This window comes from Hevea brasiliensis, unplaced genomic scaffold (genome assembly GCF_030052815.1).
Source record: "Hevea brasiliensis isolate MT/VB/25A 57/8 unplaced genomic scaffold, ASM3005281v1 Scaf6, whole genome shotgun sequence".
NCBI lineage: Eukaryota > Viridiplantae > Streptophyta > Magnoliopsida > Malpighiales > Euphorbiaceae > Hevea > Hevea brasiliensis.
This window is the reverse complement of record NW_026615139.1, coordinates 56,265-81,245: the sequence shown is the minus strand read 5'-3', so window position 1 is coordinate 81,245 and position 24,981 is coordinate 56,265. Positions and strand designations below refer to the sequence as shown.

The following is a 24,981-nucleotide window of genomic DNA, read 5'->3' as shown; positions in this document are numbered from 1 at the left end:
TTCAATAAGTTGAGCCAAGAGGTTAGTGCTTACTTATGTTAATATTCCTTTATTTCCATGTTAAGGACTTGAATTTAGTATGAAATTGTAAGTTAAATGAACTAAAACTCATGTGTATGTGTACCATCAATTTTGGCAGCCCTAAGGAAGGAATGAGTCTGATTGTTTTAATGGACTTAGAATGAATTAGAGATTATGTTTAAGGTGTATATACACATATATGATGAATGAAAGTGTTTAACTAGGTGTATGGGTGAATTGAAATGGGAAATTAGGGTTTTGGGAGTAAAATGTGGACTTGGCTTATGAAATTGTTAAAGAACATTCTAGTGGTCAATTAGTGACCATTTGAGGTAAGTTAACTATAATTTGGACTGAAATATAGCATGGCAAACTGAAATGGGTAGGCTGCCTAGTGACAGCAGTAGGGAGGCTGTGATTCTAGCCCACTTAGACAGCCATAACTTTGGCTGTGTAGGTCCAATTGGTGTTTGGCCAATTGGACATGAAACTAGACTTATAATGGCACAATTTTGCTAAAGAAACCATGTCCAAAAGACCAAAGCAAGTGGACCAAAAATTGGCCCCAATCCGTATACCCTGCAAACAGGTTCTGCAGAATAACCAAATGAACAGTAACTGTTTATTTGGCCAGAACTCACTGTAGATATGGTCAATTGACCTGAAATTTTTACAGCAATAAGTTAAGACATAGAAAAACAACTTTCATGAAGAAACATACCCCAAATTATGACCAAAACCTATCCAACAAGGCAGTGGCAGTCACTATTCATTGTACTATAGATTTGGTAAATTCTGCAGTTTTGTAATCCGGCCAGCTGTGGTTTTTGGACCATATCTGGAGCTACAAAACTCCAAATGGAGTGATTCAAAAAAATAAATTCAACTAGACAAAATAAGGAACAACTTTCATGTTTACCATTTCCTCAAAATTTCACTGTAACAGTCACCAATGGAACAGTAATGTTGGGTTACAAAAACTGAAAATTCTGCTTCCTTTGGTTTAAACTTAGAAATGGTATTAATGCTTAATGCCAACAAGTTTTGAATGCAAAATGTGGTATGTTGGGAGTGTCAAAGCCAATGTACCTATTTTCTATCAAAAAGTCAACATTTTTGTTGACCAATGAGGTGAATAGTGACACCAAAACTTGAAATTCAAAATTTGAAGAATTCAAAAGTATCAAATGCCCTAGTATACCTAACAAGATTGGTTTGGATAGTTTGGCATGCCAATAGGGTTCGGTTAACAGTACTGCACATGGCATTATGCCATTCTGTGATTTTATGGCTTTTAGCCATTTTGATATTGTGTTGAGACTTGGCCTCGTGCCTAATATTATTTACAGCTTGTTAGCTGTTACGTACACCGGAGATACATATATGACCGATGGTGTGACACCGAGGTACTTGATACCCAAGTGCGGTTTACTCGTTTATCCAAATTACTGCTCAATATAGGTTACTTGGGCAACCAAATGAATGAAAGTGGACAAAGTTAACGAAATAAATGGATATACAAATACAAAACAAATAAGACATATACATTCAATGCATATTTATTTATGTTATTTCTTTCTATTTTATTATTGCACCACTAAGCATCATTGCTTAGCGCGTTGCTTTTGCCACGCGTAGGTTCTGGAGATACTGATCGTGAGCCCAGTAGACTGCAGACTGGGTGAGTCCATCCTGAAGCTCTGCACAGTGTCCGTGTCACCTCACCATCCGCAGTGCATTGGTAGGACACTAGGTTTCATTTTGGTATTTTGTAACTAACTTTTATTTTTTTCATGTGTAAATGAACTTATGGATGTATTTTGATGTTCATGTAAATAATAAGAATTGTGTTTGTGAATGTTTATCTGTGTTTTATACACGATTACCACATGAGCTGAATGATTGAGAAACGAAATTGAAAAATATTGAGATTTTGATATTGGAGTTTAAGAGTGATGAGATACGAATATTGGAAGTGTTTTTCACAGGTTCCGAAGAATTGTTTTCTCCATGTTTAGCCGGTACTCTGCCGGATTTTCTATAAAATTTTCGGAACCTCAAATAAATTGTAATTTCAATAAATGGTTTAAATGAATTATATTTCACAAGTTGTATTCAAAACTATGATAAAAATAAATTAAGGTAAAATAGAGTGTGCCGGTACACCGTGTGACACTGCTTACTCAGAGATACTGTATATGGGTAAGGGGTGTCACATTAAATGGCTAGTTTCCCTCAATGGATTTAAAGAAATTCATGTATATGTTATGTTGAGTTTGGGGAAAACCTAGAAGTTGAGTTTTTAATTAATTTATGCTGGTATTAAGTATGATTTCAAGTTGTTTTAGGCCCTAAAGATGTGTATTTGTGATTAGAATGTGCTTTGGAACTTTGGGATGAGTTTGAGGTTTTTGGGAGAAGAAATTTGCAAGTTTTTGAGACTTGGAAATTGTGGAAATTTCTAGGTGCGGCTGTAAAAAACCAAAGGTTCGGTAGTTAAAGTATATGCAGTTTCTCAGAAAATCTGAAAAATTTTTAGGTTCGGCAGCCAAAGTCTAAGACTTCAACAGTTGAATTTAGCATTGGACAAAAGTGCCATCCAAAGCCTAAGACTTCGGTAGTCGAAGTTTAGGACTTCGAAAGCCATAGTGGGTTTTGCTTGCTTTTTCTCCCTTATTTTTTAAGGTACCAAAATATGGTTTTATGGTTCATAAGGGCCTAGAATAAGATGTTTATTATATGTATAGAGTTTTAGAATCGTGTATAACACTATAGGATTCGATTTTAAAGGATCAGGCTAGAGGACTCGGAAGGTTAAGGATCCAAGGATAGCTGCCGTTCGAGTTAGGTGGTTGATAGGCTTCAAGAGGTGAGTAACTCTAACCTTAATAAAATAGAAACTATTTAAAGGTAATTCGTGATTATTCTCATGCATCACGTCATATTTATTTAGGATGTATGCATTTAGAACACAAAGACATTGCATAATTACTTAATTTGTTATTGGTGCGTGGATGGATGTTGGATAACCCACTGACTCCCTCCATGTTTATGATTATGTTATGTTATGTTATGTATGTTATGGATCCATAAGCAAATCCCATGGGGGTGATCTTTATGATGCCCTTTAGGGAAGATTTGTAAATTGCCCTAGGGTGCATGACACAGGTCATGTTTTAAGTGAAAATTTGGGGAGTTACTAGTGACAAGTCCATCCTATTTGAAATATTTGTGATGTGAAAACCCATGTGAATGATACATTGCATATGTATGAATGAATGACATAATTAATATTGGTTAGTTTACTCACTGAGCTTCTGTAAGCTTACCCTATTTCCCTAACCCCAAGATTGGAGTAGAAAAGTTCCTTAGAGAGAGGGCATCAGGGATAGCTTTAGCCTTTTCCTTTATGTATGATGTATGGATAGATGAACATGTAAAATATGAATGGATAGTACTGTGCTGGTAATTAAAGGAATTTGAAGTTATGTAATATTTTTTGGTATGATGATGTATATGCCATGTTAACCCCTTTTTGGGAGTATGTATGTCAAACCATTACGCTTTAGAACTTATGTGTATTAAGGTTCAAATTCTGAACCAAATTTATTTTATGAATGTCTAAGTATGTATGAAAAGACTAAAGTGTAATGGTTTAGAACATGCTTAAATGGTGAAATAATAGGAATGTGTGAATGTTTTACAGGTTTTAGGCTTGCTATTAGTTTTGACAGCTTTAAGCTGACTCGATCTCTAGTACTGGTAACGGCCCCTAGTTTGGGTCGTTACAATTCCTACTGCTTTAGATGCTCCAAAGAAGTGTGAAAAAAGACAAATCATATCATCACGAAGCTTTGCCACAAGTTGCTTAGACCAAGACAAGCATGAGGAAGAAGTAAGAGAATCAACATGCAAGCCTAATGGAGAGCACAAACATAGTCCATGAATCCAATTACATTCATTGAAAACATGAAGCTTAGTTTCCTCTTATGGGCTACAACCTGAACAGACCAAAGGAATTGTCTCTCTTCGACCAACTAATGCAACACAAAGCGGGAGACTTTTTTTTCAGCATTCAGCATGTGAAAATATGAACTTTAGGAATAACATCCAGCTTCCAAACCTTCATCCATAAGACAGATGAGTTACCACCCGAAGATAATGTGAATCATCTAAAGTTGATTTAGCAAAATGGTAGCCTGATCGAACACTATAGATTCCATATATAGTCATTGGCCAAAATAGACAATCATTCAGCATTTTATAGCCTAATGGAATCTGAATTATTGCCTCTTACTCCATAGGCAAGAGAACTTCACGAATCATGTCCATGCGCTAACACCTACAATTAGCATCAATGAGGTCAACTCCCAAGCATTCTCTATCAAAACACAATGAACCAAAGGTTTACCACTTGAATAATTTGGAATCAATCGGTCATGTGAAACACTTACCATCTCCCCTGATCCAATGCACCATTAGAATCTCTTGACCCTTAGGCTTCACCATATGTAACTCGGATTATAACCAACCTCAGCTTCCATAAAAGAGCAATGCAGGAAATATTTAGCCTCAAAAACTCGACTGCATAAAGAATGAGGAGCCTAGAGTATATGCCAACCTTACTTACCCTAGAGAGCAAAATGGAAGTAATGCATATTCCTCATACCTAAACCACTAGCATATTTTAGGAAGCAAAATTTTTTAAAAGATAACCAGTGAATTTTCCTCATCAAATCCCCACCTCCCCACCGAAAGGAGGCTATCAATCTATGTAATTCATCACAAACCCTTTGGCAAAGCAAAATAAAACATTATAGACATGGGAATAGATTGCACCACTGATTTAATTAGCACTTCTTTCCTAGTCTAAGATAAAACTTCTCCTTCCATTCCTTTAAATTTTCCAAACTCGATCCTTAATGACAGAGAAGATTTCATTTTAGAGCCGACCAATTATAGTTGGTGTCTCAAATATCTGGTGTGATGATCTACCAGCTGAATGCCAAAAGTATTATAAATAGAAGCCTGCACCTTTGACAAGACTCCAGAACTAAAAGAATTTATGAACTTATCAAAATTGATATGCTGCCCATAAGCCATCTCATTTTTTTGGATAACACCTTTAATTGCTTAACACTTTGCCAATTCAAACTGTGCAAAGATCACAATCATAAGTGCGAAATAAAAAGGACTATGGGCAACCATTAGTCAAAAAACTTGTGGGGCAACCAACAGTAAAAAAAGAGAAGGAAATTGTGGACACACAAGTCATAATTAGATGGATAAAATGTTACGAAAAACCCATATGGCACAAAGCCTCATGTAGATAAGTTAATTCAACTTGATCATAAATTTTGCTCATATCAAGCTTTAGAGAAAATTAACCTTTCCTTCCCTTATATCTAGTCTACAAAGAATGGAAGACCTCAAAAGCAGTCAGAGCATTGTCTGTTTTCAATCTCCCTTCAAAAAAAGCACTTTGGGTTTCAAAATAACTTGAGGCAGAGCACACTTTAGTATATTAGCTAAAACCTTAGACATTAACTTATAAATCACATTAAATAAGCTAATGGGTCTTAGCTCCTTCATAGATGATGGCGACTTGACTTTAGGTATAAGAATCAAAAAAGTGTTATTAACTTGTGGTGGCATAATATGCAGATTTAGGAAACCCAACACCATTGGCATAATGTTTGGCCCAACAACATCCCAAAACTTCACAAAAAAATAAAAATGGCATCCCATCCAAACTTGAGGCCCTTTCTGGATGCATATCTTTCAAAGTAGCAATTAACTCATCTTCATGGAAAGACCTGTTAATAAAATCAACCATATCTTCCAAAAGACGAGCATCCAGAGTGTCAAAGATCTCATCCAATGCTTGCACATCATTTGAAGAAAAAAAGGTAAAGCATAAAAGTCATGAGCCAAACAAACAATATTGTCATCGCCTTTTCGCCAAATGCCATGCTCATCCTTAAGCTTTAGAATTTGATTGCATCATCTTCTATTTGATGCTTTATGATTGTCACACCTTACCCCTCTGTAAGACATAACATGATCCCGTAGAATACTTAATGAACTACCGCACTTCACCTATCGATAACTCATTAAGTACCCTACAAGGGATTTTAAAACAATTTTCTTACTTTTTATAAGTGGTGAGCATTTCTAAATAGATGTTAAAACATTTAATTAAAGTTGGAAACTAGTTAAAATTTTTGGCCTATTTTAATGTTCCGCAAATTTTATAAAAATTTCGGCAGAGTGCCGTCTATATTTTGAGAAAATAGTTCTTCAAATTCCTGTAAAAAGCACTTCCAATTATTTATTTCAACCACTTCTTCAATTTCACAATCAATCTCAACCAATTTCTCAAGTTTCAAAATTCAACAATCCTCATTTCTCAATTTCCAAAAATTCAATAATCATCAAGATACTGTCAATCAATTTCATTCATTCATATTTCATTAAAGATAAACAATTTATATATACATTATACTAAAAATTTATATTAAAAGAAATTCAAACTAAATTTTATTACAAACTTTATACAAACTTTGTACAAGCTGCTCAAGACCAATTTTACATGTCCATACAATTACGTGCATTACATACATCAAAATAAATTTCTACAATCAGGGTATAAAATATACCCGATATAACTTCAAGGTAAGTCGCTCCACAATCCTCAGCAGCTCAATCTACTGCTCCTCTAGTCTCTATATCTGCGACAGCAATAACAGCCATCGCTTAGTACTAGGACTCAGTGGTGCACAACATATTAAAATAATCTTTATGCAGAATTTAATTCACATTTATTCAAAATTTGGATTGAATATGAGAATTTAATACAAAACATGAATTATGAGATTTTAATCCAAACAAGTTCATTTCGAAGTATCAAAACCAAGTTCATAAAACCCACAGTTATATCATGCCATTCGAAACAAATATAATCTCAATAGCCAGAGGCTAAGGAGAAGTCACATCACAAGGCTAGCTAGCTCAAATATATGAATATCCATTCAATTTCTTCTTCTACTGGCACACACCTCAACACTTCAGCCAGAGAAGGAATCAAAATTTGAAACTGATTACCCCCACTAGTCATGCTAGTGAGGTGTTCAAATATATAGTCATGACACTGTGGTTTCAAAACTTATCTTAATAATTTACTAAATATTGCCATTTCAAATATACACAATTAACTTTCAACAATTTAAATCAAAAGCATTATAAATACTTCATCATAGTAATGTCACAAATCAATATCTCAAATTATTCAAAACAATATGCAGAAGAAAATTTACAAAAATTATACATTGTGCACAAACCTTAAGCGAGTCACCTCTTGGCCTTGACTCGATTCCTGGGGTTCTTTCCCGGTGTTCTTTTTCACTGAAACACACAGTTTCACAGTGTTTCAGTATCATAACTCATCATTAGTCTAAAAATAAATTTTAATTCACTTATACCTAGCTCTAATGTGCTAAATTTGACGTTCTTTAAATTTTATACTTCGGGGTTACTATTCACTACACTATTCAAGTCAATTTATTAACTTTCTAAGGCTTAATAGGTATGGGAATTCCAACTTCACCCACATACCACATTTTGGTCACTAAATTTGTTGGTTTTGGTTGTTTACTCAAATTCTAAGTCTTTTAGGCAAATTTGCAAATTTTCAGTTTTAGTGTCTTAAGTTGCACTATTCCATTGGTCATTTTTCTGTTAGAATTTGGCTGAACTTCCTTCATGGAAAATGTTCTCTATTGTCTTAACTTTATTCTTCTTTTTGAATCACTCCAATTGGAGTTTTGTAGCTTAAGTTATAGCCATTTGAACCATGGCTACCGGATTGGACTTAACCCAGATTTCTGGGCAAATTCTGGTTCTGGCAGTTTTAGGTCACCAACTTTGGGTGGCCAAATGACTTGGTTAATGGCATAATTTGGGTTTGTGTTCTTCATAAAAGTTTTAGGTCTATACCTCAACTGTCCACTGGTAACATTTCAGGTCATTTAGACCTGCCTAGCTCAAGTTATGGCCAAATGAACAAACACTGTTCATTTGGCCATTTTTGTACAGGTCAGACTGAGAAAATCCAGATTTGGTCAATTTGTTCACTAGGTTTTGGTCACTTTTTGGGCATGATTCCTAAATGAAAATTGTGTCATTTTATGTCTATTTTTATTCCCAATTAGTCTCATACCAATTGGACTTGTAAATTTTTAGTTTTGGTCCCTCAAAGGGACCTTGGTCCTGCTGCCAGCAGCATGACCACATTCAATCGGAATTTAAACTCAATTCAAACACTTCCAACACACTTCATTTGGTCACAAATGACCATTTCTCACCTCAAACTAGGTCAAACACATTATTTCCCAATTTCTCACATTTTTGCCTCCTAAACCCTAAGTGTCCAAAACCCTAGTTCACCCATTCATTGCATTTAACCAATTCAATGCCTATATACATGCTTCTTCAACACAATCAAGCTCACATACACTTTTAAATCCACCAAATTCATACATACATATATCAAAACCCTAGTTGACGGAAATTCAACTTAGTCCTTCACAATTGTTTTTATTTCATTTCTTTAATTTCTAAGTGACTTTAAGCTACAAACACAACTAATAAACTAAAATTTTGCAACTTAAATCACTAACCTCAACTTGGATGCTAAATCTTCAATTTCCTTCTTCTTTTTTTCTTTTCTTCTTTCTTTTGTGATCAATCTTCTTCTCAAGTGACTAAAACAAGTTCTAATAAGTTAAGTTGGGGTCAAAATAGATTTAAATGGTTGAAAGAAAGCTTGGATTTAAGCTTTTATGGTGTAACAATGATGGGTTGAGGGAGAGGGAAGAGTGGCCGGCTTGGTTGGGAGAGAAGACCAATAATGTTTTTCATTTCTTCTTTTTTTGTTTCATGTATTATAACTCTTTAATTATCCTATAGTTTCCATTTTTAATAATTAAGTTTATTGCATCATGCTTATGTCACCACATGATGTCATTACTTTTTCAACTTTTTTTTCTTTTTTTTTTCATTTATTTTTTCATTAGTTCTTTAATTTAATTTCCGACTCTGAAATTTTCTTTTCTCCAATTTTATTTGACAATTAGGTTAGGAGTCAGCTCTCGGGGTCAATTGACCAAATTGCCCCTCGCCGGTTCAACCCAGTTTGCAAATAATTCAATATTTCTTCCGGTTTCCTGACCTAATTATTGAATGGCTTAACAATTCTTTTTTGTGATTTTCTCTTTTCCGCTGTGTTCGTAATAGTCTTAAGGACCGCGGCGTCACATTTTACGGTTCGAAATTTGAGTTTAAATAGACTTCGTAGTCCTTCCCGAGAAGGTCACCCATCGTTGTGACTCTCGGCTCATTTAACTTCTTATGTTCTATTTTTCTTATTTATACTCAACTAATTGACAATTATTAATTATTTGTGTTTATGGCTTATCTAGTTGACTTAAGTGTGGTTCTAATCCCCTTAATTGTCCGGACCGGCTCTGGTCACCGGAATAGTGAAATATACCAGGCTATGCAAATAGGGGTGTTACGATTCTCCCCACCTTAAAATAAATTTTGACTCAAAATTTTACCTGGTATCAATCTCTGAACAGCTGTGGGTGCTGTCTCCTCATGTCCTCCTCTCGTTCCCAAGTAGCCTTCTAGCCCGAATGATGGTTCCACAGCACTTTTACCAACGGTATCTGCTTGTTTCGTAGCTGCTTCATCTCATAAGCCAGAATCTCTATGGGTTCTTCTTCATATATGAGGTCTGGATTCACTTCAATTTCTTTCACTGGTAGTACATGGGATGGGTCTGATCGATACATCCTCAACATAGACACATGGAAGACATTATGTATCTTCTCAAACTCTGGAGGTAGTGCCAAACGATATGCCAAAGAACCCACTTTTTCCAGAACCTCATATGGCCCAATGAAACGAGGACTCAGTTTCCCTTTCCTGCCGAATCTCATAATTCTTTTCCAAGGAGAAACCTTGAGGAATACTTTCTCACCCACTGCATACTCAATATCTCTTCTCTTTAAATCAATGTAGGACTTCTGACGGTTTGATGCAGCCTTAAGTCGATCTCTGATCACGCTGATTTTCTCTTCAGTTTGTTGAACAATTTCAGGTCTAATCATCTTTCTTTCACCCACGTCATCCCAAAACAATGGGGTTCTATATTTTCTGCCATACAAAGCTTCATATGGAGGCATTCCAATGCTTGATTGGTAGCTATTGTTGTAAGCAAACTCAATCAAAGGCAAGTGTATGTCCCAACTGCCCTCAAATTCAATCACACAAGCCCGTAGCATGTCCTCTAAGATCTGAATTACCCTTTCAGATTGGCCATCTGTCTATGGGTGGAATGTAGTACTGAAGTTCAATCTAGTTCCTAGGGCTCTCTGAAGACTACCCCAGAATCTAGAAGTGAACCTAGGATCTCTGTCTGATACGATAGATACTGGCAGTCCATGCAGTCTCACAATCTTATCGATGTACAACTTGGCCAATCTTTCTAAACTGTAGTCTATCCGGACTGGTAGAAAATGAGCAGACTTAGTTAGTCTATCAACAATGACCCATACTGCATCATGACTCTTCTATGTCCTTGGAAGTCCCATCACAAAATCCATCGTTATTCTCTCCCATTTCCATTATGGTACTAGTAGTGGATGTAACAACCCAGTGGGTACTTGATGCTCTGCCTTCACTTGTTGACAAGTTAGGCATTTAGAAACAAACTCTGCCACATCTCTTTTCATACCCATCCACCAGTAATGCTCCTTTAGCCCTCTATACATTTTTGTGCCACCAGGGTGCATGGAAAAAGGAGACTCATGTGCTTCCTTCAAAATGATCTTTCTCAAATCAATATCATTAGGAACACACATTCTGCCCTGGTGTAACAATAGACCGTCATCTCTTATTGAGAATTCTGGTTTCTTGCCCTGTCTGACTTCTTCTAACAGCTTTTGATACCTTTCAACATTCTGAGCAGCCATTCTGATCTGGTCAATCAATACTGGATGTACATGCCATGCAATTGCTGTCTGCCCCTCATCATTAATCTCTAAGTTGGCATGTAATAATCTCAACTCATGTACTATAGACAAAGGAGTAACCCGTAGACTTGCCATAGTCTTGCGACTTAAGGCGTCTGCCACCACATTAGCTTTCCATGGCTGATAGTCTATCAAACAATCATAGTCTTTTATCAACTCTAACCATCTCCTTTGTCTCAAATTCAGCTCTTTCTAGGTGCCCAAATACTTCAAACTCTTATGATCTGTGTAGATGTAGCACTTCTCCCCATACAAATAGTGTCTCCAGATCTTAAGAGCAAACACTATAGCTGCAAGCTCCAAGTCATGTGTCGGATAGTTCCTCTCATGCGGTTTTAGCTGGCATGATGCATAGGCAATAACATTTTGATCTTGCATCAATACATAGCCTAACCCATTGTGAGAAGCATCACTATAAACTGTGTATTCTTTACCCGGAGTAGCTAAAGTCAGGACTGGAGCTTCAGTCAAACACCTCTTTAACTCATCAAAACTCTGTTGGCATTTATCCGTCCACTAAAATTTCACATCTTTTCTAAGCTGCTAGGTCAATGGAGATGCCAATATGGAAAATCCCTTCACAAATTGACGGTAGTATCCAGCTAAACCCAGAAAACTGTGAATCTCTGTAATATTTCTGGGTGGCCTCCAATTAAGGATAGCTTCTATCTTACTTGGATCTACCTTGATACCCTCTACTGATACTACATGCCCCAAGAAAGATATTTCTTTCAGCCAAAATTCACATTTCGACAATTTGGCATATAGCTGTTTCTCCCTCAAAATCTGTAGTACAATCCGCAGATGTCTATCATGCTCTTCTGCACTCCTCGAATAGACCAATATATCATCAATGAATATCACAACAAACTGGTCGAGGTATGGTCTGAAGATAGTGTTCATCAGATCCATAAAAGCAGCCGGAGCATTAGTTAACCCAAATGGCATGACCAAGAACTCATAATGGCCATAGCAGGTTCTGAAGGCAGTTTTAGAAATACTCTGCTCTTATACTTTCAGCTGATAATAACCTGATCTCAGGTTAATTTTGGAGAACACAACTGCACCCCTCAACTGATCAAACAAGTCATCAATGCAAGGCAATAGATATCTATTCTTTATTGTCACCTTATTCAACTGTCGGTAGTCAATACATAAGCGGAGAGTGCCATCTTTCTTCTTAACAAACAACACTGGCGCTCCCCAAGGTGACACACTAGGGCGGATAAAGCCCTTGTCAAGCAGCTCTTGTAACTGCACTTTCAACTCTTTCAATTCTGCAGGTGCCATTCTATATGGTTTTATAGAGATTGGTTCCACACTAAGCATAACATCAATTTCAAAGTGCACCTCTCTTTCTGGAGGTAATCCTGGCAATTCATCAGGAAACACATCTGGAAAGTCACATATAGTAGGGATGTCCCTTAGTGCTGGACTCCCCACTTGGGTGTCTATCACATGTGCCAAGTATGCTTCACACCCCTTTCTGATCATCCTTCTGGCTAGTGCAGCCGAAATGATGTTTGATGGCAGTAAATGCCTCTCCCCATGTATTACCACATCACCGTACAAAGGGAGACCAAAAGTGGTTGTCTTCAGTCTACAGTCAATCATGGCGTGATGCCTGGCTAACCAATCCATGCCCAAGATGATATCATACTCTCTGAAGGGCATTTCAATCAAATCTGACATAAAAACATGTCCTTGGATTACCAAAGGACAGTCCCTATAGATTTTGTTGACCTAGACTTCTTGTCCTAATGGACTAGTTATTGGCACTTCAAAATCCATTTGGACACATGGAACAGCAAGTGAACTGACTATGCTAGGACTAACATATGAGTGGGTTGAACCCAGATCAAACAACACAAATACTTTTTGATTAGAGATAGAGAATATACCAGCTACAACATCAGAGTCTCAGCCTCTTCTCGTTGTCTCATTGTGTAGACTCTGGCTGAAGCACTTCCTTGTGCTGACTTACCAACAGTGCCCTGACTGCCAGAAGCAGTGCCTCTACCTCTGCTTCTTCCTCTGTCGACTGATTGTGAACCTCTAGGAGTAGGACTCTGAATAGATCCTTCGGCAGCAGTAGGAGCTGGACCATATTTAGGAGCACTAGTGCAGTCTTTAGCAAGATGGCCCTTGCCTCCAAAGTTAAAATAGGCTCCAGTAGCCCAATAGCATTCCCCCCCATGAATCTTGCCACAAGTCTCACAGGGGCGGGCAGGATATGAACCCCTGCTCGATTGCTGACCAGACCTAGGGGGTCTCTGTCCAGAGAATCGGCTCTTTCCAAATCTTCCACCTCGACCTCTGCTAGGTCCACCAAATTTCTTTCTTTTCCCAGAAGTACCACCAGAACTTGGCTCTACTGACTTTTCTCCCTTGTCTTTCTCTGATTTCTCAACTTTTTTTTATTTTTCTTTTATAGGTGTTGCTTCTGATTCAATCCTTTCTAACTCGAGTGCTTGAGACATGAGTTCTAAAAAATTGCTGTGTCTGAATTCCACTACTTGCATTTTCAAACTGGGCTTCAAACCAGTCTCAAATCTCTTGCACCTTTTCTTGCTGGTAGAAAGGAGACTCCCAGAATATTCAAACTTCAGTTCATCTTGGTAGTGCAGCTTCTTAAATACTCTATCCATCCTTTCAAGCCATTGCTCTGCCTCTAAAGGGTCCACTGTACCCTTAAATTCTGTAACCCCATACTTCAATAACTTATCATACTGTCTGGCTGGAGGCAGTGGTTGTGCCACAGGTGTCTCGGGTGGAGCTTGAGCAGGCATACCCCCAGCCATTTGTTGAAACATCGCAGCCATCTGCTGTGAAAACTGTGCAGGAAACTGCGGCATTTGTGGGGATAGTGCTACTGACCCACTGATATTCTATAGAGTTGGGGCTTCCCCTTGTGCCTCAGCTTCAACCGATTGCTCGACTGAGCGATCCCCTTCTTCCATTTCAGTCTAAAGTTAGGGTATCTCCTGAACAAATAACACAAGGAGATTTCCCTCCGTTAGTTCATATTTATGATGTAATGCACTGTATGTAACAAATATGGACATTGAGCAGTTGTACTTAACAAGGAAAGACTCAAATTCTCAAGTTAAAACATACTTCAAAAATTTGCTCTGATATCACTAAAACATGTCACACCTTACCCCTCTGTAAGACATAACATGATCCCGTAGAATACCTAATGAACTACCGCACTTCACCTATCGATAACTCATTAAGTACCCTACAAGGGATTTTAAAACAATTTTCTTAATTATCTCTGTAAGACATAACATGTTCTCGTAGAATACCTAATGAACTACCGTACTTCACCTACCGATAACTCATTAAGTACCCTATAATAAGTAAGAAATTGTTTTAAAATCCCTTGTAGGGTACTTAATGAGTTATCGGTAGGTGAAGTGCAGTAGTTCATTAGGTATTCTACGGGATCATGTTATGTCTTACAGAGGGGTAAGGTGTGACAATGATGGAAAAAATTACTGTTGTGGTCACCCTCCTTATGTTAGATTGCATGAGATTGCTGACACCACATAACCTCTTCTAACTTTAATACTGAATACCAGGCAAATTGCTTCTCCCTTTAACCCCGTCTGATCACCTCACCAAAAGAAAAATACTGTAGCCACATCGCCCCAAATTTTATGATGCAAGAATGGGCTCTAGATCCACTATTAACATCTTGCATCTCTAATAACAATGGACAATGATATGAAGTTAAGCGAGGTAGATGAACAACGTGAGTTGAAGGAAATAACAAAATCCAGTAATTTGAATCAAAAATTCTATCCAACTACTCCTATATATTCCCACCTCCCACCCTTCCATTATCCTAGGTAAAGTTATGACTTTGAAAACCCATATCTCTAACATTATAGAAATTGACGATAGTTGAAAACCCTCAAAACTAACTCCCCGTCTATGCTGGCCACCACTTTTTTCAAAATCATACAATATTTCATTAAAATCATCAAACACAAGCCATGGCAAAGAGAATAAGGATAAAAATACATTCATAAGGTCCCATGATAAATGTTTGTTTTAAGTATCAAGCCAACCATCAAATTAGCTTCACGCTAAACAACATCATTCCCTCAATCCACATGAAAATTTAAATGATGCAAAGAGTAACTCGCTGTAACACCCCTTTTTACATAGCCTGGTATATGTTACTGTTCTAGTGACCAGTATCAGTCCGGACAATTAAGAGGATTAGAACTGTGTTTAAGACACCTAGAAAAGCCCTGATTAAAAATAAATAGTGATTACCAGATAGAAAAGTAAAAATAAGAAAAACAGAACATAAAATGTTAAATGAGCCGAGAGTCACAGCGATGGGTGACCTTCTCGAGAAATGACTACGAGGTCAATCGTAACTCAAATTTCGAACCGAAAAATGTGACGCCGCGGTCCTTAGGACTATTGCGAACAAAGTGGAAAAGAGAAAATCACAAAAAAGAATTGTTAAGAAAGTCAAATAATTAAGTCAGGATCCGAAAGAAATATTAAATAACTTGCAAACCGGATCAGACCGATGAGGGGCAATTTGGTCTATTCACCCCTAGAGCTGACTCCTGACCTAACTGTCAAATAAAATCGGAGAAAAGAAAATTTCAGGACCAAGAATTAAATTAAAGAACTAATGGAAAAATAAATGCAAAAGAAAAAGAAAATTGAAAAAGTTTATTACATCACCTTTATGACATCATCATGATGTCAAAACTAATTTTGATTTTCCTACCTAAATTGACCAAGTCAAAAGCAATTTTAAAAGACATAAAATACCTAAAAAAAGAAAAGAAAAATCATTTTCTTCCTCTTCCAACCAAGTGTGCCGCCCCACCTTTCCCTTAAATCACCATTGTAGCACCACCATGAAAGCTTGAATTTAAGCTTTCTTTCAACCACTTAAAACCACTTTGACCCCAAAAATAATCCATAAAAACTTGTTAGTTCAACTTGAAGAACCTTTAGAGGAAGAAAAGAAAGGAAGAAAAGAGAGGAAATTGAAGAGGTGGAAATCAAAGAAAGGTTAGTAATAAACTCTAATTTATTTCTTTAAATTTCATGCAAATATGCTTTAATAAACTTAGAAATTGAAACAAATCAAAGGAAAACATGGTTGAGAGACCAAACATGAATTTTGGCCAGCCTTAGTTAGGGTTTGAAATGGGTGAATTTGATGCATCTGAATGGTTGCTTAAGTTGAATTGAGTATGTAAACTATGGATAGATGTTTAGAATGCATTAGGTTTGAATTTTATGAGTTAGGGTTTTTGGCACCTAGGGTTTGGGAGAAAAAAATGTGAGAATTGGTCAAATGGTGTGTTTGACCTTGTTTGAGATGAGAAATGGTCATTTGTGACCAATTGAGATGTGTTGGAAGTGTTAGAAGTGAGTTTAAATTCTGATTGAAAATGGTTATTCTGCAGGTAGCAGGACCAAGGTCCCTTTCAGGGACCTAAACTGAAAATTTACAAGCCCAATTGGTGTGAGCCCAATTGGGAATGAAACTAGACACAAAATGACACATTTTTCATCTAGGAACCATGCCCAAAAAGTGACCAAAACCTAGTGAACAAATTGACCAAATCCGGATTAGGCAATCTGACCTGTACAAAAATGACCAAATAAACAGTGTTTGTTCATTTAGCCATAACTTGGGCTAGGTAGGTCTAAATGACCTGAAATTTTACCAGTGGACAGCTGAGATATAGACCTAAAACTCTCATGAAGAACACAAACCCAAATTATGCCCTTAACCAAGTCATTTGGCCACCCAAAATTGGTGACCTAAAACTGCCAGAACCAGTTTGGTGCCCAAAAATCTGGGTTAAGTCCAATCCGGCAGCCATGATTCAAATGGCTATAACTTGAGCTACAAAACTCCAATTGGAGTGATTCAAAAAGAAAAATAAATTTAAGAAATAAGGAACAATTTCTATGAAGAAAACTTAGCTAAATTCTAACAGCAACATGACCAATGGAACAGTGCAACATAGGACACCAAAACTGAAAATTTGTAATTTTGCCTAAAAGACTTAAAATTTGAGAAAATAACCAAAACCAACAAATTAGGTAACTAAAATGTGATATGTGGGTGAAATTAGAATTCCCATACCTATTAAGCATTAGAAAGTCAACAAATTGACTTGAATAGTGTCATAAATAGTAACCCTGAAATACAAATTTTAAAGAACGTCAAGTTTAGCATATTAAAGCTAGGCATAAGTAGATTTAAATTTAATTGTGGAGTAATGATAAATAGTGATACTGAAACACTGTGAAACTGTGTGTTTCAGTGGAAAAGAATAAAGGGAAAGAACCCGAGACATCGAGTCAAGGCCAAGAGGCAACTCGTATAAGGTTTGTGCACAACTAACTATTTTGTTACTTTTCACTTCTAAATTGATTTGAAAAAGTTTATTTTATGATTTATAATTTTGTTGTGTTGAGGATTTTAATTTGTTGAATGAAATTGTATAAATTAAATGTAAATTTTCTCATGCATTTATGGATTTATTGCATGGTTTTGAGGATTGTAAATTTTAAGTTTGATGTGTTGCCAACCTTGAGCATGAATTTATGATGATTAAATATGTTGATGATTTGTAAATACTTTGTAAATAGAAATTATTTTGAATATGATTTGAAACCACAGTTGACATGGCAAAATATGTTGTGAATTCTCATTAGCTTGTCTAGTGAGATATCTCCTCCACTAGATGGGGCAAGTTCCTTCCTCTCTGGCTTACCAGTTGGGGAAGAGTTTGAATGAGTACTCATATATGTACTAGCTAGTCTTTGTTCCTCCCTTTTAGCCTCGGTTATTGGGAGAGTGTGAAATGTTGTGGTGTACAACACAGCATCTATTTGAATTTTGGGTCATGGGTTCAACTGTGTGAATTGTTGGCAACGCCCTTTAAATTGTGCATAATTTGATAAATTGTGGTTGAAATAAATAATTTGTCAGTGATTCAAAATATTTTCATATTGTTGCGGGATTTAAAAGAAATGTAGATAAATAGTTACTATTTGATCAAAATGTTATTCAAATGAATAATTTGCATGAATGAAAATATTAATTTCTGAATGTTATGAATTTTGAAGAATTTAGAAATTTTAAATTTTTATTTGTTATGAATTTGTCAAGCATAACTTGTATTAAGTTTTAAATTATTAGTTTGTGCACCACTGAGTTCACCACTCAGCGATAGCTTTATATGCTGTCACAGGTGAAAGAAAATATAAAGCAGCTGAGCAAGATTACTGAAAGGCATAGTGAGACTATCTTTGGGTATATCATAGGTATACCCTTGTACTTTAAATTTTGATATAATTCTGTAATTATATGTATGAAATTTACTTTGAGCAGTTGTACCAACTCTTTTGTAATATATTTTTGGATTGTAATGAAATACAAATTATTATAAGGTTATCTCGAGATTTTATGTATTTATAAAGTTTGTACTACTAAATTTTTAATACTCCCATAAATGTAAATATTCATTTTGTTATCTTAATGAGATATTTCAATGTTTGATTTAATTTAAACTGCGTATTGAGTTGTTTGTGTTGATTTGTGAAATGAGATTGAATAATGGAGTTGTGATTGAGAAAAATATTGGGAATGTCTTTATTTTCAGATTTTGAAGAACTGTTTTCTTAAAATATAGACGGCACTCTGCCGAAATTTTTGTAAAAATTACGGAGATTTTAAATATCTAAAAATTTGATTTATGTTTGAACTTTAAATAAAGGTTTTTAATATCTAAAAAGAAAAATTTTACCCACCAATTTTAAAAATGAATGAAAATTGTTTTAAAATCTATTATAGTATATTTAATTGGTTATCGGTAGGCAAAGTACAGTAATTCATTAGGTTTACTACGGGAGTATGTTACATCTTGCGAGGAGTAGGGTGTGACACTCGCAATAGTCAAAACACATTTCGTTAACCATAAAAGCAACAAGCCACTAGATCGTCCATAAGAATTCATAATAAAAAAATTATAATTATTAAAAATCCTACGAAGCGAAAAAAATTCAAAACTATGCATATGGGTCACAATTAAAAAACAAATATTTGGGCATTGAAAGCAGATCAATTGCCTTAGAGCACGAACTTTCCAAGGATTGCCTAATCCCTAGAGGTTCCAACTTAGGAGCTTTATGATGCTACCCAACAGCTATTACCTTTCTTAGAAGTGTCATAGAATGAGCATCTTCAACAATAAGTTTCTTGATAAAAAAGAAAAGGCAGCCACCACCATTCTTAGAAGTGTGGGAGACTGAGCATCTTCAACAATAAGTTTCTTCATAGAAAATAAATCCTTCAAAGAGCGTCTTCAACAATAAATTTCTTAATGGAAAATAAATCCTTCGAAGACATCAACATTTTAACATCCACCATCTGAGCCTCTTTCCTTTCCTGACTCGTGTAGCCTACACCACTGGATGATAAAACCATCTTATGAGAACAACATCCACCTCTACCATATCTTCCAACTCAACCTATCTACACTTGTACCATGCCTCTAAGAACCATAACTACCTTCCTCTTGATGCACCATCTTGGCATCCATTTTCTCAACTGTGAAAGCAAGATTCTCGATAACATCTTGGAACAAGGTCCCCTTATCTAAAAATGTTGCCTCATGAACTGGCACATCCATAATAGTAGAAGGCAACATAAAAGTACCACCCACTAATCTCACAATAAGCTTATTGTCACACCTTACCCCTTTCTAAGGCATAACATATTCCTGTAGAATACCTAATGAACTACCGAACTTCACCTACCGATAATTCATTAAGTACACTACAAGGGATTTTAAAACCATTTTCTTACATTTTATTCAATTATTGAATACAAAAATCAAATCAATTTCCAAAGTTACAATTTCATCACAAAGTGGCAACACAAAAGTTCTTAAACTCATAATGTGTACTAAATCAATTTTTCAAGGATAAAATGCTTAAATAGGGTTTATTGTGCACAAATCTGACGTGAGTCGCCTCTAGACCTTGACTCAGTCTCTCAGACCTTCTAAGTCTTTTTCAGCTGAAACACAAAATTTATAGTGTCTCAGTATCTTTACTTCATAACAATTCCAATAATTAATTCCAATATGTTTAAACTTACATTCTTGTAAATTTCATGCTGAGGTTACTATTCAAGTCAATTTGTTGAATTTCTAAGGCTTAATAGGTATGGGAACTCCAACTTCACCCACATACCACATTTTGGTTACCAAACTTGTTGGTTTTGGTCATTTTCTCAAAACTTAGGTCTTTTAGGCAAAATTGCAAATTTTCAGTTTTGGTGTCTTAGGTTGCACTGTTCCATTGGTCATTTTTCTATTAGAATTTGGCAACATTTTCTTCATAGAAAATGTTCTCTATTGTCTTAACTTTATTCTCCTTTTTGAATCACTCCAATTGGAGTTTTGTAGCTCAAGTTATAGCCATTTGAATCATGGTTGCCGAATTGGACTTAACCCAGATTTTTGGGCAAATTCTGGTTCTGGCAGTTTTAGGTCACCAAATTTGGGTGGCTAAATGACTTGGTTAAGGGCATAATTTGGATTGGTGCTCTTCATGAAAGTTGTTGGTCTATATCTCAACTATCCACTAGTAAAATTTCAGGTCATTTAGGCCTGCCTAGCCCAAGTTATGGCCAAATGAACAAACATTGTTTATTTGGTCATTTTTGTACAAGTCAGACTGAATAAATCCGGATTTGGTCAATTTGTTCACTAGGCTATGGTCACTTTTGGGCATGATTCCTAAATGAAAAATGTTCCATTTTATGTCTATTTTCATTCCCAATTGGTCTCATACCAATTGGATCCCTCAAAGGGACCTTGGTTCTGCTGCCTGTAGCATGGCCATTTTCAATCCGAATTCACTCTCACTTCCAACACTTCCAACACATCTCAATGTTAGTAGTATGCCCTAGAGCATATCATTTAGTATGTATCTTGTACATATTTTTATTAATAAAATGCATTTCCACTTTTCCATTTACATAATATATTTATGTGTAATAGAAAAGGTCCATTGATATTTTGTTAGAAATTCTATTCTTAAGTTGTTAAGAATATGAGTGACAGTATTTCTAGTACAAAGTATCATAAATAGGTTCACAATCGAGGATACTTCATAATAAGGACATGACTTATCCAGAAAGATTGTATTCATGTTTGTTACCAAGTTATTTATATGAGATATAAATAAGATGGAATGGTGAGTCTCATGCCATATGACAAACGTGATAGGTACTTATAAATGATAACGAACCAGTGACACTTATGAAAAACACATGGAGTTTACTCTTGTCAATGTTTTGTCATAAATCATATCAGTGCATATAATCTTTAGACCTGAGATAGCACAGTTATCTTGTATATATGTAGTTTGAGTTTGATACTGCTTTCATACTTGTACTGTGTATGGGTATATGGGCATGTGTTGGCTCCTACTAGTTATATATGGAGGTAGGTGTTGATTAAGATGGAATCTGTTCCTCTAAGTAAATAGAGATAAATTCCTTTTTTCATTTAATTGTTCTTGATGTTTCAAGTTCCTGGCCAGGACAGATAGATTTAATCAAAAAAGAGTTTCTGATGAGAAAATCTTTTTAATTAAGAACTGGAATTAAAAGAGAACATAATATTCATAGCAAATGGAGTTTGACATAAACCATGACTACAGCTTGAGTTGGGATTTTGTAACAGATAGATTCTAGTGCATGGTAATATATGATTATATGTTCATTTAAGGTAAACCTTATTACTAATTGGGTGTCCATGGCAAGCTATGCTAGGTGTTAACCATGGTCTATGAGATGCATAAAATGATTTAGAGAAATCATTCATGGTAAGAAAGAGTTCTGATGATATTAAGAGTTGATATCATGTCTCATTGCCAATTAGTGATGAGCCTAGTAAGTCACACACATACCCAAGTAATCACCTAATTAAATATGATTTAATTAATTAATTAAAGAGTTTAATTGATTAATTAAATAGGTTTGGTTTGCAATTAGATTGCAAAGTCCCTAGCATGAATTGAAACCAAATCTAGATTATTGCATGTATAGTATAAGTTAAATTTATATTTAAAGTGTTCAAATATGAATTTAATTAATGAGAAATTAATTAATAGAGATTAATTAATTAATTTATATTTGATATAAATTAATTAGAAGAAGAGAAATAATTATTTTAGGTTAAAAACTCAAAATTAAGACACAAGGGCATTTTGGTTATTTCGTAGTGTGACACGTGGCACCATGAGATGGTGACACATGGCATTACACATAAGCTTTCCAAATGTCTTTTAATCATGTAAGATGATTAAAATTAAGATTAAATATAGGTTTGACACTTGGCACAATATGATTGGGTCACTTGAACCTAGAGCTAATCAAAGGGTGACATGTGGTAAGGGTTTAATGTGTTAACCTAGCTATATAAGTGTTGTTATGAGAAAAATAAAATACAACCAGCAGCCACACTCCTTTGTCACGCCATTTTGAAGCTCTCCCTCTCTTCCTCTTCATCTCTCATCAATTCAAAGAGATTAGCCATCAATCTCTTGAATTAAAAATACTAGAAATTGTTTCTAGTGTCCTGTTTACATCTCTAATCTCTTAAAAGGCAGAACTTGAATTTCTAATTAATAGAAAAAGCTTTAGAAGCTGTTCAAGGGCTGCCATAGGTGTTCTTAGTGTGGACAAGCTAGAGGGACAACATTTGGTGTCCTGAAGACGAATCTCAAAGGCGTAAATACGCTGCAGTGCATTAAGAGGTTAGTGTAATCATTCTTGATTTAATCTAGAGTTCTAAAATTAATCTGATTAATTTTAAAATCTTAAATGGAAAATACAGATCAAAAAACATATTAAAAGAGTTTTAATATGTTGTTTATCATTGAAATTAAATAGTTAAAAATAAATCTTACATGATGCATGTGACCCTAGATGAAAATTTTTGAATTCAATGGTATAAACTTGTGTTTTTCACGCTTCCGTTCCTTCACTCAATTGGTCACAAATGACCATTTCTCACCTCAAACAAGGTCAAACACACCATTTGACCATTTTTCTAATTTTTGGCTTCCAAAACCCTAGGTCCAAACCCTAATTCACATTTTTGTTACATTTACTTGATTCAAAGCATACCAACATCATTCATCAACTCAATTAAGCTTCCTAACATATTTAATTCAATCAAAACACATGCATTTCCATCACAAACCCTAGCTGCCAGAATTTCCATCTAGTTCTCTAAAGATGTTTTCATTTCATTTTAAGCATATTTCTAGGTTCTTCATGCTATAAATACTTAAATTAAACTAAAAACTTAAAGTGAACTCACTAACCTTGAATTGCAGAATTTTTTTTCCTCTTTAGCTCCTTCCTTTCTTCTTTCTTTCTTGCTCAAACTTCTTTTCAAGACTAAAAGACCAAGTTTAATTAAGGGGTTAGCAATTTTTATGGCTAAGGTTTGCTTTCTTCAAGCTCAAAATGAGCTTTAATGGTGATTTGGTAAGGGAGAGTTAAGAGGGAGAGTGAGGTGGCAAGGTTTAGGGAAGAAGGCTTTTTGTTTTTTTTTTCTTTTTCTTTCCTTTTTGTTTTTAGTCTTATGGAAGACCATAATTATCCAAAATTTAATTTTTAATTATATTTGTGTTTATGACATCATGCATGATGTCACCCATTTCAACTTTTTCTTTTTTCTTCTTTTTTTTATTTATTTTTCCATTAGTTCTTTAATTTAATTTTCGATTCTGAAATTTTCTTTTCTTTGATTTTATTTGACAGTTAGATCAGGAGTCAGCTCTCGGGGTCAATTGACTAAATTGCCCCTCGCTGGTTCAACCCGGTTTGTAAATAATTCAATATTTCTTTCGGCTCTCTGCTATAATTATTTGACTGACTTAACAATTCTTTTTCATAATTTTCTCTTTTCCACTATGTTCATAATGGTCCTAAGGACCGGCGTCATATTTTACAGTTCGAAATTTGAGTTTAAATCAACTTCGCAGTCCTTCCCGAGAAGATCACCCATCGCTGTGACTTTCAGCTCGTATAACTTCTTATGTTCTATTTTTCTTATTTATACTTAACTAATTGGCAATTACTAATTATTTGTGTTTATAGTTTATCTAGTTGTCTTAATTGTGGTTCTAATCCCCTTAATTATCCGGACCGACACCGGTCACTGGAATAGTGAAATATACCAGGCTATGCAAATAGGGGTGTTACAATTCTCCCCCTCTTAAAATAAATTTTGTCTCGAAATTTTACCTGGTATCAATCTTTGAATAGCTGTGGGTGCTGTCTCCTTATGTCCTCCTCTCGTTCCCAAGTAGCTTCTTGGCCCGAATGATGGTTCCACAGCACTTTGACTAACGGTATCTGCTTGTTCCGTAGCTGCTTCACCTCATAAGCTAGAATCTCTATGGGTTCCTCTTCATACGTGAGGTCTAGATTCACTTCAATTTCTTCCACTGGTATTACATGAGATGGGTCTGATCGATACCTCCTCAACATAGACACATGAAAGACATTATGTATCTTCTCCAACTCTGGAGGTAGTGCCAACCGATATGCCAAAGGACCCACTCTTTCCAAAACCTCATATGGCCCAATAAAGCGAGGACTCAGTTTCCCCTTTCTGCCGAATCTCATAATCCTCTTACATGGGAAAACCTTAAAGAATACTTTGTCACCCACTGCATATTTAACATCCCTTCTCTTCAGATCAACATAGGACTTCTGACGGTCTGATGCAGTCTTATGTCGATCTTTGATTACCCTAATTTTCTTCTCAGTCTG

The 24,981-nt window shown here is 35.6% G+C and overlaps 1 pseudogene; it reads right to left on the bottom strand.

Moving 5' to 3' along the window:
* The window catches only part of LOC131177583 (actin-related protein 8-like), a 61,915-nt pseudogene extending 42,105 nt beyond the window's left edge, over positions 1-19,810 (bottom strand).
* Positions 19,811-24,981: the final 5,171 nt, after the last annotated feature.